We start from the raw sequence: 17,959 nt of genomic DNA, 5'->3' as shown, positions 1-17,959 counted from the left end.
ACCGAAGAACAAATAACTTTTATAGACTTACCTTCCCCAAAAACATTGAAGAAGCCTCTACTAATTAAAGTAAATGAGATAAAGATAAGATAAAACTTTTCGTCCAAAGCAAAAGACGTGCTTTTCTTGCCGCCATCTTGTTTAAGAATTATTTTTGTGTCAGTTTACATGGAAATTTTTCATCCAATCAGATCGCGCGATTTCACTTTCGCTTTCTCTAGTCCAATAAGACACGGGATTTGAGTCATGTGACATCTCTATTTAAAAACCCGCGCAAAATAAAATGGAAATACAGGGGGTCACACTACTGGCTACAGGAACTGAAAGCAAACAATTAAGGCCAATATTTTTGGTTTTACTGAAGGACAAAAAGTATAGGAAGCTTTACTGAAGGAGGGATAAGGCTGGGACTATCTATTTAAAAGGCACTTTTTTGGGTGATAATTAAGATTTTACTTAGAAACTTTAATTCTCTTAACCCCGTCCCACCCCTCCTTGATATGAGCGAGGGAACCATGTTGGCCACCGATACTGAAAATTTTAGATAAAAACAAACAAGGAATTAATTCCTGTAACTCAATGAAAATTGGAAAAAGCTGGTTTTTGACTGTTTCTGATCCTAAAGTAAAGTGCTATTTTTGGTAAAAGCTATGCAATTTTTGTTTGGATTTCTAGAAAGCTTACCCATTCACTGTCAATATATTTTTTATTTGAAAGTAATTGCTTCATGGAATAAAAAGATATAGTCAAATCTTGTAGGGTCATTTTTCCAAAACGCACGTGCCACGGGCCATGCCACAACAAACAGGAACAATATTTCTGACTATCCGTATTGTATAAGGAAGGGTTGAAACAGTAACCGTGGAGATAGGGTAACTTGTGCATCAGTGGAGGTTAACATGCATAGCCCTCAAATAAATGACCTGGCTGGTCATTAAAATACAAAGTTAAATCAAAACAAAAATGCTGCATAGTTGTATAGACTTACTCTTCATACAAAAATTACGGGAAACACATATTTGGACTTTGTACCCTATGTCGCACGCAAGCACTTAAGCTAAAGTCCCACAAAAGCAGGACAAAAATCAGTTTTTTAAAGTTTACAAAAAAATGCCACGTAGAAGATTTTTCAAATTCAGTATGTGAATAGAGCAGTAAAAAATACAATTTTTGTATTTTTCCTTTTTTTTGCAAAAGTTCTAGGAATGAAAATAATGGGATAATGATGATTGAATACTATTCAATGATTATCCACGGCACTATCGTAAAGCTAGAATCGCTTCGCGTCTCTTCGCTTGTGAAGATGATTGACAGATTAAAGTTTTTCACCCACGCGGAAGCTCGCTGGCATTCTGTGAGCGTTCTCGGCTCAATCTTCGGAACATGTTAAAAATGGTAGAGCTGAGACAGATCATTACGATGGAAGTTGTTGGAATGTTTATAAGACTCTTCACAGAAAATCGTTTGTTTTATTGTCAATGATAGGGACAGTGAAAGACAAGGGTAAATCGTGTGGAATCAACAAAAAATGTGATCTCAGGATCTACCGGTTGACCCACGAAAAAGTATAACAGTTTGGAGGGTAACTGTGTCCGAAAAGAATTTGGATTTTAACAAAATTCTTTTTTCATGGTAAAGAAGAAAGGGAAACTTAAATTTTGATGTATTATTTTTTAATTTTGGAAAAGTAGTTATCGAGATCTTAGGTTTACTCCCCTGCATTAAGACAAAGATCACAGGAAAAATTTTTTGATTCCTTAGCCTAGGGATTGTTCATTTTCAGATGTGGTTTTTTATTTGATCACATTAGTCTAGAATTTTAAGTCTGGGAAAAGTAAGGAAACTAGGGAAACCTATTTTCCCATGCTGGAAGTGTATTACCAATGTGTTAGTGAAAACAGATTTCCACGTATTTCCACACGTGGAAAACTAATATTTTTAACATTTTAGTTGCCCATTCAGAATTGCATCGGGAAATTAAAAATCCCAAGTTTTTCTAAACTGATTATGGATGAGTCGGGAAAAGAGAGATCACGAGTTTTTAAAATGATTACTTTCTACAAGCTAGGGAAAGGAAATATCACGAATTGTGACCTTGCTTGTTTTATTCTATTCTTTCTCTGGATCGGGAAATGTGATTTCTCAAATTAGGGAAATAAAATTTCCCAGATTGGGAAATTTGATTTCCCGAACTCTTTAAATTTGAGTGTATCCTTTAAACAATTAATTAAATCAAAACTTATTTATCAGACCTTCAAATAAGACAATTCAATCAAAAATTTTAAACTGTCACAAATTAGAGCCTAAGTTCGGGAAAATTATTTTCAGGTTAGGGAAAATTGATTTCCCTAACTTGTATTACGCATGCGTGAGAAAAAACCACAAGTGATTTTTCACTCAAAAGTGTTCGAGTCGTATGTAAAGCAAACCATTATAAGGGTGTATTCGATCAGTGTGTAACACAAGGCTAAAGGTGAGGCGTCCCGCCAGGGCGGCCTCATTCGTTCGCAATGAACTTGCGTCGCAAGGGCTCAGTGGATCAGTGAGACGGGTTTGAGGTCATTAAGTTGGCTCTCTAGTGCAGCTCCACTGTTGTGACAAAAGTGCCGGGATTCTCAAAGTAGCGCAAGTACATGTCAGAACGAATGAGAGCTATCGAACCAATGCTCACAGAATGATCGAATACATTTAATTATTTTACCAGCTTTCTATAAATCAAGATTTAATTCGTGAATATGGGTAACCCTATGGGGTTTTATTGGGGTTCGCTCGAGAAAAACACTTGTAAATTCTTGTATGGTAAGTTGGTCTAATATGACACCCCTCTTCTAATTTCAACACCCTTCTTTAGAGATAATATTCTTAGCTAAGCGATCAAAGAGGAAAAAATATTTTGTTTATCAGTGATCCCGACCTTCCTATTTTTCATATCTCTAAAACAGTGTGTCGGTATTAGAAGAGGGATGTTGACATTAGACCAACTTACAGTATTTTTCAAGGAAAATCAACCAATAATACAATGTCTTGTATTTTCGAAGAAAAAAATTACATAAGATAATTTTAATATGTTTCAAGAACATTATCAAAATCTAAAGCATTTTTTTGCTACTTTCACCAAGCTGATTTTTCAAGAAAAGTGAAAAAGGATATGGTTATTTTGAAAGCAAATCGAATTGAAACTGCTGCTTTCTTCCAATCTAGTGGCAAGGGAAGAAGATCTTGCATTGCTTAAATCTACATACCACAATCAGGAGTATTATAAAACTATTCTTATGTTAGGAATATTTCAGCCATCATGGCTAGTCATTGTGGGCAAACATTCGAGGGTGACCTTGAAAGATTTTGAACGACTTTGAAAATTTGAAAATTAGATATTTAAAAATGAAAAAGAAAATGAGAGTGAGTGTTCAGATTTCAAAGTGCTCTTGAAATTGTTCAAAAATGAAGATTAGAAAAAGGGAAAAAATGTTTTCACACCTCAAATTTTAAGATTGACAAATTAAGAGATCAAAAAAGAAGAGGCCCGTAAAAGAATTGCCTTCTGCTTAAAAATTGCTAGCAAAGCTTCATGCAAGAATGGTAGAATCCAATTTAAGCATATCAAAATATAGAGATAGAAGAAATTGAAAATCGAAAGTAAAAGTTTGAAGAGCATGGCGTCCAATTTAGGGGGGATTAAATTTTGTGGTTAAGCACATCCACAAAACTTTTAGGTTTTGCAAGGACTTAATTGGGTACTGTGTTGTGCGCAGATTTGTAATACTTTTGCAGATTTGTGAAACCTGCGCAGATTTGTAATACTTTCTGTGCAGATTTGTAATACCTGCGCAGATTTGTAATAAACTTTGCGCAAATTTGTAATACTTGAGCTGCGCAGAAATGTAATACTTCTCTGCGCAGATTTGTAATTTGGAATTGATATTTTCATTGGTAACCAAATTCTATTCTGCAAACAAAATGCATTAAAAAAAACTTAGAAAATAATACCCAAATAAAGTTGTGATTATTGAGCACATCGAATAAATAATCAATTAATATTTCTTTTCTAAGCAGTGACTTTATAAGAAATTTATATGGTAATATAAAAATTGTTTATGAGAATAGCACGGACATACTGTAATTTTTTATAACAACTGCTTTTATAAGAAACTAATCAATAACTCGTAAAATAAAAATTATTTCTTGTCTGTAATTGTTTATTTCGAAGTAAACAAGGTACAAAGAATAACATGAACATACCGGGTGACCCACGAAAAAGTTCAGACGTTTCCCAACGTCTTGAGGCCGAACAAATGTCCCAAAGTGCTTGGAGTTTTGATATTTAGAAAGTAGATATCCTAACTTAAAATTTGAGCTATCACTTTTTAAATTTTACCAACTTGTTCTCTACTTATGAGCTTTTAAAGTCAAAATTCTCTTTTCGGAAAGTGTAAAAAACACGTAAAAAAGAGGTATTAAAATTATGCAATCAATTAGAAAATCACTTACAAATTGACTTATTTAACGAGTTTTATGACATTAATAATCAATAAAAACACCTTTAAAAGTAATTTTTGTTTTAAAACAAGACTAGTTTTATAAAAATTGGCGCCTTTTGTAGATTTTTCAGATTTTTTTCAAAAACTGTATATCAAAAACGTCTAAAAATACCAAATTTGATACCCCTTTTTTACGTGTTTTTTACACTTTCCGAAAAGTGAATTTTGACTTTAAAAGCTCATAAGTAGAGAACAAGTAGGTCAAATTTAAAAAGTGATAGCTCAAATTTTAAGTTAGTATATCTACTTTCTAAATATCAAAACTCCAAGCACTTTGGGACATTTGTTCGGCCTCAAGACGTCGGGAAACGTCTGAACTTTTTTGTGGGTCACCCGGTATTTATTTTTTATAAGCACTGCTTTTATAGGAAACTAATCAATAACTCCTAAAATAAAAATTATTTCTTGTCAGTAACTGTTTATTTCAAAGTAAACAAGTTACGGAGAATAACGTGGACGTATTTATCTTTATAAGCACTCTATAAGCACACTGTTATGATATAAAAATATTTTTGTCAACATTTTATCATTTCAAGAGGTAGTACCAAAATTGATGAACAGCTTATAAGATGATATGATAAGAAAATATTGATTTCCCATATTTGTATTGAAAGAACCAAGCCGAAAGCCAATTTTCATTAGATTAAAAGATATTGTTTTGTTTCTTATAAAGTTGATGCTTATAAGAAAAATGAAAATATTAAAATTATTCCCAATCCCATGTTTGTATTGAAAGAACCAACAGCCAAAAGCCAATTTTCATTAGATTAAAATATATTGATTCGTTTCTTATAAAGTTGATGCTTATAAGAAAAATGAAAATGCTTAAAATTATTTCCAATCCCATGTTTGTATTGAAAGAACCAACTGCCAAAAGCTAATTTTCATTAAAGTTAATGTTCATACAAAATATATACAACCTTTGTGTGATTTTCTGATATTTTCTAAGTCTTTTTTTCGAAACTTTTCTTCGTGGGAAACATATGCCCTCGAAGTAAAAATCTATATTCCAAATTACAAATCTGGGCAGAGAAGTACTACATTTCTGCGCAGCTCAAGTATTACAAATTCGCGCAAAATCTATTACAAATCTGCGCAGGTATTACAAATCTGTGCAAGTATTAAAAATCTGCGCACAACAACTGACTTAATTTTTCGGATGGCAGTATTGAGAGACAATATTTTGACAATTTTGTGCTTTTTACTACAGAAACATGCATGTTGTGTTGGTTGTTGCTATTAGCACTTCTTTGATGCCATTAAAAATAATTCGGATATAAAGGCCTTTCCAAATTTCCATTGGGACTTAATTTTGTGGAAGACACCCAAATCTGCGAAATCCACAAAATTTAATCCCTGCGAAATTTTACCTCATTAAAGTAGCAAAAGGTCTATATTGGGGGGGGGGGGGGGTCACACTAAAAAATTAAAGCATGCTTTAAATATTGGGGTTTCCTCGGAGCCGAAAAAATACCACACCACCCAAACTTTTTCAGACCACTTGGTGATTTTGAACTTATAGAAAGCTCAAAGGGAATAAGGCGGGTTCAAATCACTTTCATAAGCTCATTTTGGGCTCAAAAGGAGCGTATAACTAAGTAAAATAAGATTCAGTCTAGGCAGATGTTTTTTGATTTATAAATTTTGCGTAATTTGCAAAAGCATCTGCCTAGACTGAATCTTCGTTTACTTACTGATACCCTTCACTTGAGCCCAAAATGAGCTTCTAGAAATGATTTGTAACGTTGCAGGCATTTTGACCCTACCTTAATCCCCTGGAGAGTCCCAAACTAGACTGCACATGTTTGGGGCATTGTGTTTTTTTCCAAAATTTTGAACATCAATATGTTTGGGTCAAAAAAAGTTCCCTTCAACTACTTTTAATTTTTTTGTAATTCAGGTAAATACAGGGAACAAAGATGCCTACCTTTCTTGGTAAAAACTTTCTGGAATTAGTAAGTGTTTGATTTCTTTTTTAATAGTCTTACCTTCTCTTAACAAAAAAAGTTATTATCCTTCCTTTTTTCTTAGCTACCGGGTGTGCCACAAATATGTTACCCTCTTTGTTTTGATATTGCAGGCAGTAGCAGAAAGATTTTTCAAAGATTTCATTCAGAGGAAAGTCCAACTTAAAATTTGGTGTATTACTTTTTAATTTTACTTCATTGGTTCAAAAGTTATGTTCAAAAACCTAAAATGTCAGGTAACTTATTAGTAGCACACTCGGTACATTTAAAGTAGAATCTGATGACATTTGCTTGTCTGTGTATCTTTTTATCTGTATCTATGTTGAAATGATTTTGGACACTCTTCAAAGTTTTCTGGACTTTGGTATACTTATGTCTGTGATGTATATGAGTTTTAATTTTAAATAGTGAACCAATCCGAAGAGGATTGTTGGTAACGTGATGAAAAGCTGAGCAAATCAATTTTTAATCATAAAAAGCTAATACAAAGTCTTTTATACCTTTTTCTTCACAGACTATGCATTTATACAGAATGAATTATTATACAAAAGCATATTAAGCGTTTTCCTTCCAACTTTCCACCATGTAAAAAAAGAAGATCTCTAAACTTTTATGTCGTTTTATCCTTTCAATTCCTGTTTTGCTTTTAAACCAAAATTCTATCACCTATAAAAAGTATTGATAAATTATTCATGGTGCTAAAATTTTCCTGCTTTCTTAAACTCTGACATACTTTAATATATACTTTGAATTCTTCTGTGTTTTTCTTTTAGTATACACAAGAAAGGAGCAGTTTTTTTCAACAAAGCCTTCTGACCATCCCTCAATATATTGAATGTAAAACAACATTGGAGAATATTGAAGATTGTATTGTTTTTCAAGACTTGAAGATAGGTACTACATATATCTTAATCTTTATCTACAACACTAGATAGAGCTTTTCTTCCCCTATTTGAAGCAAAATAATGGGCCATCTTGAATGAAATGACGTCACAATTTGGCTTGCGTGATCCTAGAAATTTTGAAGTCATTACAGTGTCAAATATAACTTCAACAGTCAAGACCAAGGTTCTGCAGTGGTATTCATGATATGCACCATTTCAATGTCTTCTAACATTATATCACGGACCCAGCAGCTGATTGGTTGCAAGTGACGTAAAATCAGTCAATACGTCACTTACAACTAATCAGCTGTAGGGTCCGTGGAAGACATTGCAATGGTGCATATCATGAATACTGTGGTCTACTTTCAGCAAAAACGGTGTATTTTTTTTTTACTTCACCTGCTTTAGCTTTGAAAAAGATAGTATTTTATATAAAGGTATCTGTTGTAGGTTCTAGTGATTTTTTTTTATCTAGATTTATTACCGGAAAGCCTTTTTGGATTTGTTGTATCTGATATTTTCTTTATAAGGTATGTTTTGTAGGTTTTGAGTTAGAAAAAAAGAAAGCAGCTACCCATGCATGTCTTAATCAGAGGGTCAAGCTAAAGGAGGTCATAACACAAAACTATTTAAAGACAATGCATACATGTATGAAGCTGTGTGCTGATTTTTACAAATAAAATGTAAAATGTTTCTTTTTTCATCAGAAATAGAGATCATTGTTTCTATTCTTAAGGCCTGTTTCCATCGATCGCGCGAGGGTGCACGCTAGGCCAAAATTCTTAAAATAGATTTGGCCGCACACTCCGCGCGATCAATGTTTGATTTCCATCAAAAACATACACAATCTGTATGTTTACATTTTTTTGTTTACTCAGCAGTTTTTCTCTTTCTTGATTGGTTGAAAAATTATCAATTGAGATGTGCGCTCCTGTACGCTCAAAAACTTGAAATTTTTCAGCGTAGAAAAGAGCACAAAAGCGTACAAGAGCGTACACTTTTTGTGTACAAGAAAATTTAATTCGTGAGGTCAATAGGCTATTTTAGGAAATTTTGCCCTAGCGTGCACGCTCGCGCGATCGATGGAAACAGCTGGGTTTCCATTCACCTAGCGGGCAGTGCGTTGCGACCAAAATTTCCTTAAATAGCTCAATGACGTCAGAAAATGTAAATATTTGTACACAAAGTTAGAGCTCTTTCGAGCTCTACTGTGCAATTTTGTGCAATTTTGGTAGCTGAAAAATTTCAACTTCCAAAAGCGCGCGTGCGAGCTCATTCAGTAATCAAATAGTTTTAGCCAATCAGAAGAGAGTAAACATGTAAAAAATTTAAAAATGTATACAGATTGTGATAAAGTCTTCACTTATTCATGTCGAAGCGCTCTAAATTAATGGTCTGTATTATTTATGTAATTTTGACATGAATTGATGTGAATTAGAACAGCCAACAGACGAAATGTGCTATCTTTTTGCAAGCTCATCCTTTTTTCATAGCGATTCAATCCATGTTCGCACGTTATGATCCTGTTTTGCTCCGTAACGAAAAGAATTAGAATTGAAAAGAATTGGTTAGAAGTGACGTAAACGACTTGAATGTAACCAATAGCTACATTTCATTTTGGAGCGAAACGGTATCGTTACGTGCGAACATGGTCCCAGGCCTCACATTTTTATTCTGTCAATTTGGCTTTAACGTTAGATATTCATTCTTTACAATAGAAACGCTCGATTTGAATGAAGAAGTTGAAAAGTTTTGTGATCAACAGTTCAAGAACGCAACATTAAAAAGTGATTACAATGTCGATGATGAATCCGAAATTACATCAAAAGAAAAACATGAAACTGAAAATCTTGTCTCCATGGATTCGGATTCAGATTTTGCCTTCTTCAGTAGTATGGAAAGTTTGACGGCTGATGGAAAGGAGGCCCTGGATTCCATCATTGATGGTTCGTTATGTCCACCACTGGTTGAGAAAGAACTGTCTGGTATGTTATTTCTTTGTGTTTGCAATGCTACTTAGGAAGCATGTTGACGTTATTGAAAGTTAAAACTGAAATTTTGAAATGAAGAGCGCGTTAAGGCTTGGGGACACGAGAAGTTTTTTCGCGTTGGTGCGAATCCCGGACAATTCCCCGACCGACAATTCCCCGACAGACAACTCCCCGAACGGACAACTCCCCGAACGGACAATTCCCCGAACGGACATTTCCCCGAACAGACGATTCCCCGAACGGATAATTCCCCGACCGGACAACTCCCCGACAGACTATTCCCCGAACGGACGATTCCCCGAACGGACAATTCCCCGAACAGACGATTCCCCGAACGGACAATTCCCCGACCGGACAATTCCCCGACAGACTATTCCCCGAACGGACGATTCCCCGAACGGACAATTCCCCGATTAATGAAGAACTGACAGGAGAAATCTCACGTTTTTTAATTGAAAAGGCCAAAGAAATTAATGTGAATTGTTGGGGTTTCGTTGCAGCGTTAAAATTTATACTTCTGTTTGTTTAATAGCCTAACCTTAAACAATAAAGATAATCTTTTTCTTCCTCCCCACTCAAGGTTTATTTGTTTTTTTACACAATGGACCTTTTCAAAAAATTGTGGCTTTTTACTTTGAATAATTGATCTCTTGACTTCTGGTTATTTCCCTGCCGTTTTTGAATTAAAATTCTCTTTCCAGTATATTCGTGAAGCGACGCTCGCAAGTTCGTTACGGTGGCAATTTACACAAAAAACTAATTACATTTTGAAAAAACATGAGATTTCTCCTGTCAGTTCTTCATTAATCGGGGAATTGTCCGTTCGGGGAATCGTCCGTTCGGGGAATAGTCTGTCGGGGAATCGTCCGTTCGGGGAAATGTCCGGTCGGGGAATTGTCCGTTCGGGGAGTTGTCCGTTCGGGGAATTGTCCGTTCGGGGAGTTGTCCGTTCGGGGAATTGTCCGGTCGGGGAGTTGTCTGTCGGGGAATTGTCCGGTCGGGGAATGATCCGTCGGGGAATTGTCGGTCGGGGAATTTTCCGGATACCCGTTGGTGCAATGCAAAATGCGTCATCCAACCAACCTGAAACGCTTTCTTGTGTCTCCAATCCATTTTTCTTTTAATAACACTTGTGCTTCTCTCAGTTTTGTCCCAGGGACAAAATCAGCGTGTCTTTTGGAATTCCCTCACTTTTTTGTCCCATGAAACAAACTGACACACAAGCTTACTCAACTGCATTAGCAATACTAAGCAATATTCTCCTATTCTTGTCATCTTAGTAGACCGTGTGTATCCGAATAAATTGTAGAGAGCTTTAAAATTTACTAAAATGCTAATAATTGAGGTAATGGGGTAAGAGTATGTAAATGACTAATGAAATAATTTTTATATTTCTTTTTGATTTGTGTTGTTTGCTTAAACGATAAATAAATAGCACACCGCTATGCAAACGTCGTAATTACTACTTTTGACATTTGACCGAAATTTAATCCCACAATCCTTTTCATCTTGATCCGTAATACATGCATTGCGTTCGTATTGTGAATAAGTATAATTGACTTGTAAAAGCAATTAAATGCAAAAGATGATGGGATTAAGAGCTTGGACAACAAACAGTAATTTTGATGTCTTTTTTAGAATCACTGCGGTATGCTATTGTATACCGACCGGGTTAGTTTGAAAGCAAATCCTTTATATACAGTGTTTCCCGAAAAAATTGGACTTATTTATATTCAAAGTAAAATCCTCATAATTTATGACAAATTCTATGACTTGATATTTCAATCTTAGTGTGGTCGTGTTAGAAAGGTACAGGCTGTTTGTAGGAAAAAATAATATCTAGCTGAAACTTTCTCCAGACCTTCTCTATAGGACGCTTATGCCTCAGGAAAAAATCCCCTAAAATCCCACTGGTGGAACATCCCTTTTTTGGGCAATTTCTTTTTTCCCCAGGCAAAACCCTAAGGTCGAAAATTTTTGAAAATTTCAAACTTATTTTCAGACAACATTGTGTATACCATTCGAAAGCTCTCAAAAAACTATATAAAAGACTTTTAAACGGGTATAGCCGATTTCATTATAATTGTAATGTTATTTCAATTATTCTAGATAATGAGTTTTGAGGATTTTACTTTAACAAAAAATTTGTCGGCTTTTTTGGGACACACTGTAGTATTTGTTAACTTCTAGATATGTTATTGGAAGATATGCTGGATGAGGAGTTAGTGAAAGAGAGTAGTTCATCAAGCAATCTCAGTTTATTGAAGTATTTGAAGCCAGTCCGATTGAAAGACCCTTTTTGCCAGCTTGCTGTAACAGTTTGTAAAGAACAGTAAGTCTTTTGTTTTAGTAACCTTGACTATTACATGAAGAAATTTTGAAAAGTTTAATTTGACGAAAATAAGGCGAACCCGGTCAACAAAGTAATCATTAACAAGTAGAACGAAGAAGATTTCAAATTGATAAGTTTAATTTATTATTACTGAAAATTATTAAATAGTCGATTTAACTATATTTCACCACAACCTGGACAAAATTGTCATCAAGTTGAAAATTGGCACAAATGTTCTTAATAGGGTACCCATCAATCCGGGCAGGGGAAGCCACTTTTTCGGACAGTTGAAAACCGGAAAAAATGTTCGAAAAAAAAGGTTATCCATAAATGCAAGTATCATATATCGTTGGGAAAAGGTTACACTTTTCCCTGAAAATCAAGTCAATAATAATGATGAAAAACCAATGAAAAACATTGTTTCTACGTAAATGTAATCTATAGCCAACTATAATGCCTTTGAAAACACGCTTCTACTTTTTCAACCACCTCGCCAGCTAAAAAATATTATTAGTCAAACATCAGCGAGTAGCGGCACATTTTCGTACAGAAGATCTACCGTTTATTAAGCAGCCTCTAAAAGAATTTCGTTAGAAGAATATAAGCAGTGTCGAGGCCCTACCTGTCCTACCTTCATAAAATCTAATTTGCATCAGAACAGAGAAAATCCGAAAAGGGGTTTTAGATAAATTGGTCGAAATAATCTTGAAAACATTATTTTAAGAAATTCAAACTCAAGGAAAAGAAATTTTAAAACATTGATAGTGTCGAAACAGTCTAGCACAAAGAATCTACATTCAAAACAAAACTTGGTTCAATAGTTGGTGTAATGGGATTTCCGAGCCCTCCATCTGAACTTACTTAATTTCATGAACAGATAGAGTAAACAAAACAAAAGGGGAGACGAGTACAGAATGAACTTAGACAAAGTCAGTTCCCTATAAAAATAATCTTTGACATAACCAACTCCTAGAGTTACAAAAGAAAAGTTACACTTACATTATGAAAATAATCGTTGAAGTTCCAATATTTGACTTCACTAACCTACTTATAAAAGAAAATTGACCTCTATATATACTAGGTCCCTACTCCTAAAAATAAAACTTAATTACTTGATTATATAATCCCAGTGGGGGTTAATGGGGTTAACTTTCATATTTCAAAATAACAAAATCATAAAAATTGTCATAAGGAAGGCTGAACAGGAAAACATAGAGGAAGGTCATTTTAAGGTGATAAAAAGGTTCTGATAAGAGGGTAAATAAAAGAAGTATCGTTAAATTTGCCTTACTTCTATCTAGATTAGTAGATATTTGCTTTCAAATAGTAGAAACGGTGTACACTGATGAGACTCGTAAAAATGGGACATGGGTTTCCTGTTGTTACATAATAGCTCACGTAACCAAAGTCGTTAACATTTTACAACCTGAGAAGGGGGGGGGGTTCTGGCTTCGCTCGTGATTCAACAGCAGCCTACACTTCTTGCGATTGTAACATGAAGCTTTTTCAGGAAGGTAAAACTATCTGCTTAAAGGAGAGCCAGAGAAGCATGATTAATATCAATATTGATTTACACTTTTAGGGAAATTCGTAGATCCATACATACCATAAGCCAGTTAATGTTTTCATCATAGCGAAAAAGAATTAACAAGAAAATTAACTAAACACATATATGTTGTCATGAACTTAATTGCAAGTAATAGGCAGAATATAGACAATATAAAAGTGTCTACTTATAAATTGTTCAGGATTAATTAATGTGTGATGATGACAGACGCCTCATCTTTATGCATAAACAGATACAGAGTTTGGTGCTACTAAAGAAAAAAACATTTTCAAAATGTTCTTAAAACAAATTATATATAAAGATTTTTCGAAGTTTTTGACGTTTCAGTGTTTCTTTGCACGGGTACTATTCTTTTTAAATAAGAATTTTCAAAACAGCTACGGAGGCCATGAAAACAATTATAGCTGATATAAGACTCGGTTTGATGACTAGACCATCGTTTCCTTTAGAGTTGTTATCGTTTCCTTTAGAGTTGTTATCGTTTCCTTTAGAGCTGGTATCATTTTTAGCAGTGATTTTGAAATATTTGCTTGGATATCCGACACATCCACCATCCGATGAACACTCCATTGTTCGCTCATATTCAGCATACTCGATACCTCGGCTTTCTTCGTCATCGCTGTCAAAAACATTGTAACACATTACAGAACATCGATAGCTTTTAGTGACTCGATTGTACTGTCGAAGTGCGGTGCAGAGTCTGCTACCATAGAATTTTACCATGAATGGATGATTATTGACATCTTGGTTCATGTTGATGATTTGACCTCGTTGAAGAAACACGTTTGTTTTGATGCGATCACAGGATTCCTTTCGGTGTGCTTTCTGGTTGCATTTGTCAACATCTATCCATATTTTGTCAGCTACTACATCACCAGAGTTTCCACCGTAAAGATAACAGTTTTTAAGTTCATTTTTGGCTGTACCTTGTGGGTCTAATACAACCTTGATACTGTATTCCAATACTGAGCATCCTTCTTCAAAGCTACATCGAGTGATTTCTTTATAGGTGATGTATAAAATTTCAGCAAATCTGCAAAGTGTTTCACAAGTGCTACTTCTTTCTACTCCGTCTCGGTCAATGACACTTTTACGCCATGAAAAGCATGTACTGCCGTCCCAAACCCCTTCTGAAAGTGGGTTACCAACGAAGATACTTTTCATAGAAAATCCATTCTTATCATATCCAATATCTACTTCGACATCTCTAGCAATCTCGGTTTCCTTTACCATTTCACCGCATATTTGATTTCGAGGGCGAAAATAAGTTTCTTTTTGTCCAGTACATTCGTACAAACGCATTATAGTGCCTGTCTCATTTCCACGAGGTTCATCAACTTTGTTGCCAATAGGACAAAAAGGTGACAATGCAGTCACAACAGATAGGATATAAGCACACCATACTACAAGCATGACCATTTTGTTGATATGTAACCAATTTCAAGTTGATCTTAACTAACTAAAATTGGTAGAAGAAATTTCTAATTAGTTGTTGCTTTATCTGCTACTTCTTAATTCAATTAATTAAGGTTTTCATGGTTTTATATCCTGCGAGATTCAGAAATTATATTAATCCTATTTCAATAAACGTATTATCAGCGATAATTATAGATGGTATTGATTCACATTGATTCTTACAGATTTCCGCCACCTACTGTGTTGAAGCATTTTCAAAGTCGTTCAGCGATAAGCAAGCTAATCACATGACATGGTGTGCTATACAAGAGCAAAAGAATTGCCCTATAAATAATTATATGGCACAGTTACTTCGTTTTGGCCATTCTGTACTGATCTAACCTGACAGTTGCTCTTCTCCATTCATGTCCATCCATCGTCTCTCTTCTAGGGGCGGGCAAAGACTTTCATAAAGCAAACTACTGTTCAGATCCTAGAAAAATTTAGCTTCCCAAATGAGAAATACTTGCGAAGTCTCTCGACCCACCCAATAAAACATGAATTTCCTAAAACCATTTTTTCTAGAACAAAGGATCTGTTACAAAATTCAAAAAGTGTCGGATGGACAAATCGATTTCTTTGATTGTCGATAAAATAATTCGTTTGGATGGTCAAAATTAGTTACTTTTTGGACCTATCCCGGTGGGGTAGAGGTCCTATAAAAATTAACTGATGTTCGTTCGTTCGTTCGTTCGTTACCAACTTTTCTCGAGATGGGCTCTTTAGTTTTTCCTGATTTTTGGCACAAAGATGCAAAATGGTCATGCCCAAAATGTGACGGAGCCCGATTATTTTTTCGAGAAAAATTCTTTTCCGGCCGAAAAGAGTTAGTTTGCACAAAGATGCGTAATAGCAATGCCCAAAATATGCCCGAGTCAGATTTTTGAGGAAAAATATTTTCGGGCCGAAAATGCCTGAAATATGCCGGAAATCGCCGTTTGTGCAAATTTTCATTGGACTTTTTTTACATTTCTTTGCTTTTTCACACAAAAACATCATTGATAACAATGCCCACCATCAAGCATGGTTCAATTGTCAATAAAACTGATTGTTGAAACCGGAACCTTCTAAAAATCGCTGTAACAGCCGAATATCGCCGGAAAAACGATCTTTCTTGAATTTCTCGAGTTGTACTTTATATTTTTTTCATGAAATTTTGCACACTGATGCAAGATGACAATATCTAAAATGTGACGGAGCCCAACTTTCGATTGAAACATTTTTCTCCAGCAAGATTTTTTGCACTCACATTTTTGGTAACTCAGTATACCCTGGAGAACATCCGTGTCAATTTTCAGCTTGATGGCAATTATGTCCAGGTCTCAGGCTAAAAATTCTACCTGATTACTAAGTTTATTCGACCTTTTAGCCTTTTAAGTTAAAAAGACATGTATCCCATATAGGAATTAGAAAGAACTCAGTCATATCAAAATTATAAGTGACCTTGAAAGAAATATACAAAATACTCTTTTTAGAAGTCAACTGGAAACTTGTTTAGTCGAAGAGGAAACAGATGCACACAACGAAGAAAAAGAAATCACTTTTTCATTCTCAAAAGCAAATAACCCGGAGGTAAAGAAGCAAGTTTGATGTAGATGGAACTCCCACCATTCATATTGCATCCCCCCTATTTTTAAAATATCACGAACTCACACTATTTGCCGTCCCGTTTAAATACGCATGGAACTTAAATTCTCTATAAAGTTTCTTGCTGTAAATGGAGCAGCAGGCAGAAGTTTTGCTTTTTACATTGACATTTTGGTACAATGATCAAATTCTTTAACCCAATATGCAGATACCTTATCGGGGAAAAAATGTCAGAGTGTTTTATTGATTCGTTTTTTTTTGTCGGGGAAAAATTTCGTCACCTAGAGGCATTTTCGTCACTTTCCCCCGACCAAAATTTCAAATTCGTCACTTTTCCCCGACTAAACTGTCCAAAAGAAATAGTTTCCTTCACTAGCTCGAAAATTCGACGTTTAAAGCACTAATTTCGTTAAATAAAGGTGTAAAGAAATTAGATTTGAATTTTGGTTGCGGTATAAAATTTCGGGTAAATGTTTTGGTCGGGTGATAAAATGTCGGGGTAATATTTGGTCGGGGAAAGATTTCGACACCCCCCTCAAAATTTTCTTCACTTTCCCCCGACATTTTTTTCCCCGATAAGTTATGATACACATTTTCAAAATATTGTTAACGTTATTAGATCCTCCCCAAAAAGCTCAACTCCGCAATTTTATTCGGAAAAAATCCTATCCACCCTTATAAAACCTTTTCATGAAAAGTTGGATCCCTCAAGGACTGCATTTAACAAAGGCTTACCATTATGAAACATTTTTAAAGGAATAGACGATATCGGCTTAACGAAATTCTCCCCGAATGATTACCCATGATGCATTGCGCAAAAAAATTCAGTAAGTCAATATTGTCCGTGAATTTTTTTGCGCAATGCATCATGGGTAATCATTTGGGGAGAATTCGGAAAGCTGATATCGTCTATTATTAGATTATTTTTTATATTTGGCTTAGCCTTTTATGGTCCAGAGAGACACCTCTAAATCCTTTGACCCAATTATTTTCCAAAGCTGAGATATTTGACTTTGAGATCTCTAAGAATGAGTTTTTACACAGTCTTTACGTTGAATTTCTATTGTTTTTAAGTAAAAATTTTAAAATTCAAAGTTGAATATCTCAGCTTTGGAAGATAAAATTGGGTAAAGAACTTTTGAGGTGTTTCTTAGGACCATAAAAGGTATCTCTAAGTCAAATATAAAAAATCATCTGATAATACGTTTTGGGAACCACCAGAAGATTTATAATCTTTGAATTCGTATAAGAGTTTCAGCAACAAATTAAAAACTGCAATGCATTATTCTTTTTCAAGAAAAGAATTTAAAGTAAATTTCATGTAACGTATTCTTGCATTCTTTAGGAATCTGAGTATCTCATTTGTGATATTGTTTTGGATGGTTTCTTTCCTACCATTGAAAATGTTCCACTTTTGCCAGACGTGATCAAACCTGACAATCTCCAAGAGCTGCCGGCTCTTCCTGATGATGACTTAGCATGGAAACCTACAAATGTTGGCAATCTGATATTCGATAGTGACTATAACGAAAGTGTCGAAGTCAAGGTGGAGACAGAAGATGTTCAAAGTAAAAGAATTTTTATTTTTGCTTCGTTTTAGTCAGCCCTTTTTACAAATTAAAGTTTCAAAAAACGGCT

The 17,959-nt window shown here is 34.8% G+C and overlaps 1 protein-coding gene across 1 annotated transcript in view; it reads left to right on the top strand.

Moving 5' to 3' along the window:
- LOC136817970 (protein shortage in chiasmata 1 ortholog-like) overlaps window positions 1-17,959 on the top strand; it is a 42,181-nt gene that overhangs the window by 10,692 nt on the left and 13,530 nt on the right. The window contains exons 2-6 of the mRNA XM_067074320.1: window positions 6,439-6,493; window positions 7,279-7,399; window positions 9,108-9,374; window positions 16,210-16,306; window positions 17,667-17,889. The gene's annotated coding sequence lies outside the window, so the exon portion shown is untranslated. The remainder of the gene's footprint in view (window positions 1-6,438; window positions 6,494-7,278; window positions 7,400-9,107; window positions 9,375-16,209; window positions 16,307-17,666; window positions 17,890-17,959) is intronic.

This window comes from Clytia hemisphaerica, unplaced genomic scaffold (assembly GCF_902728285.1).
Source record: "Clytia hemisphaerica strain Z4C2 unplaced genomic scaffold, Clytia hemisphaerica genome assembly, whole genome shotgun sequence".
Lineage (NCBI taxonomy): Eukaryota > Metazoa > Cnidaria > Hydrozoa > Leptothecata > Clytiidae > Clytia > Clytia hemisphaerica.
Note: the sequence above shows the minus strand (reverse complement) of the source record. Positions and strands in the feature narration are given on the sequence as shown.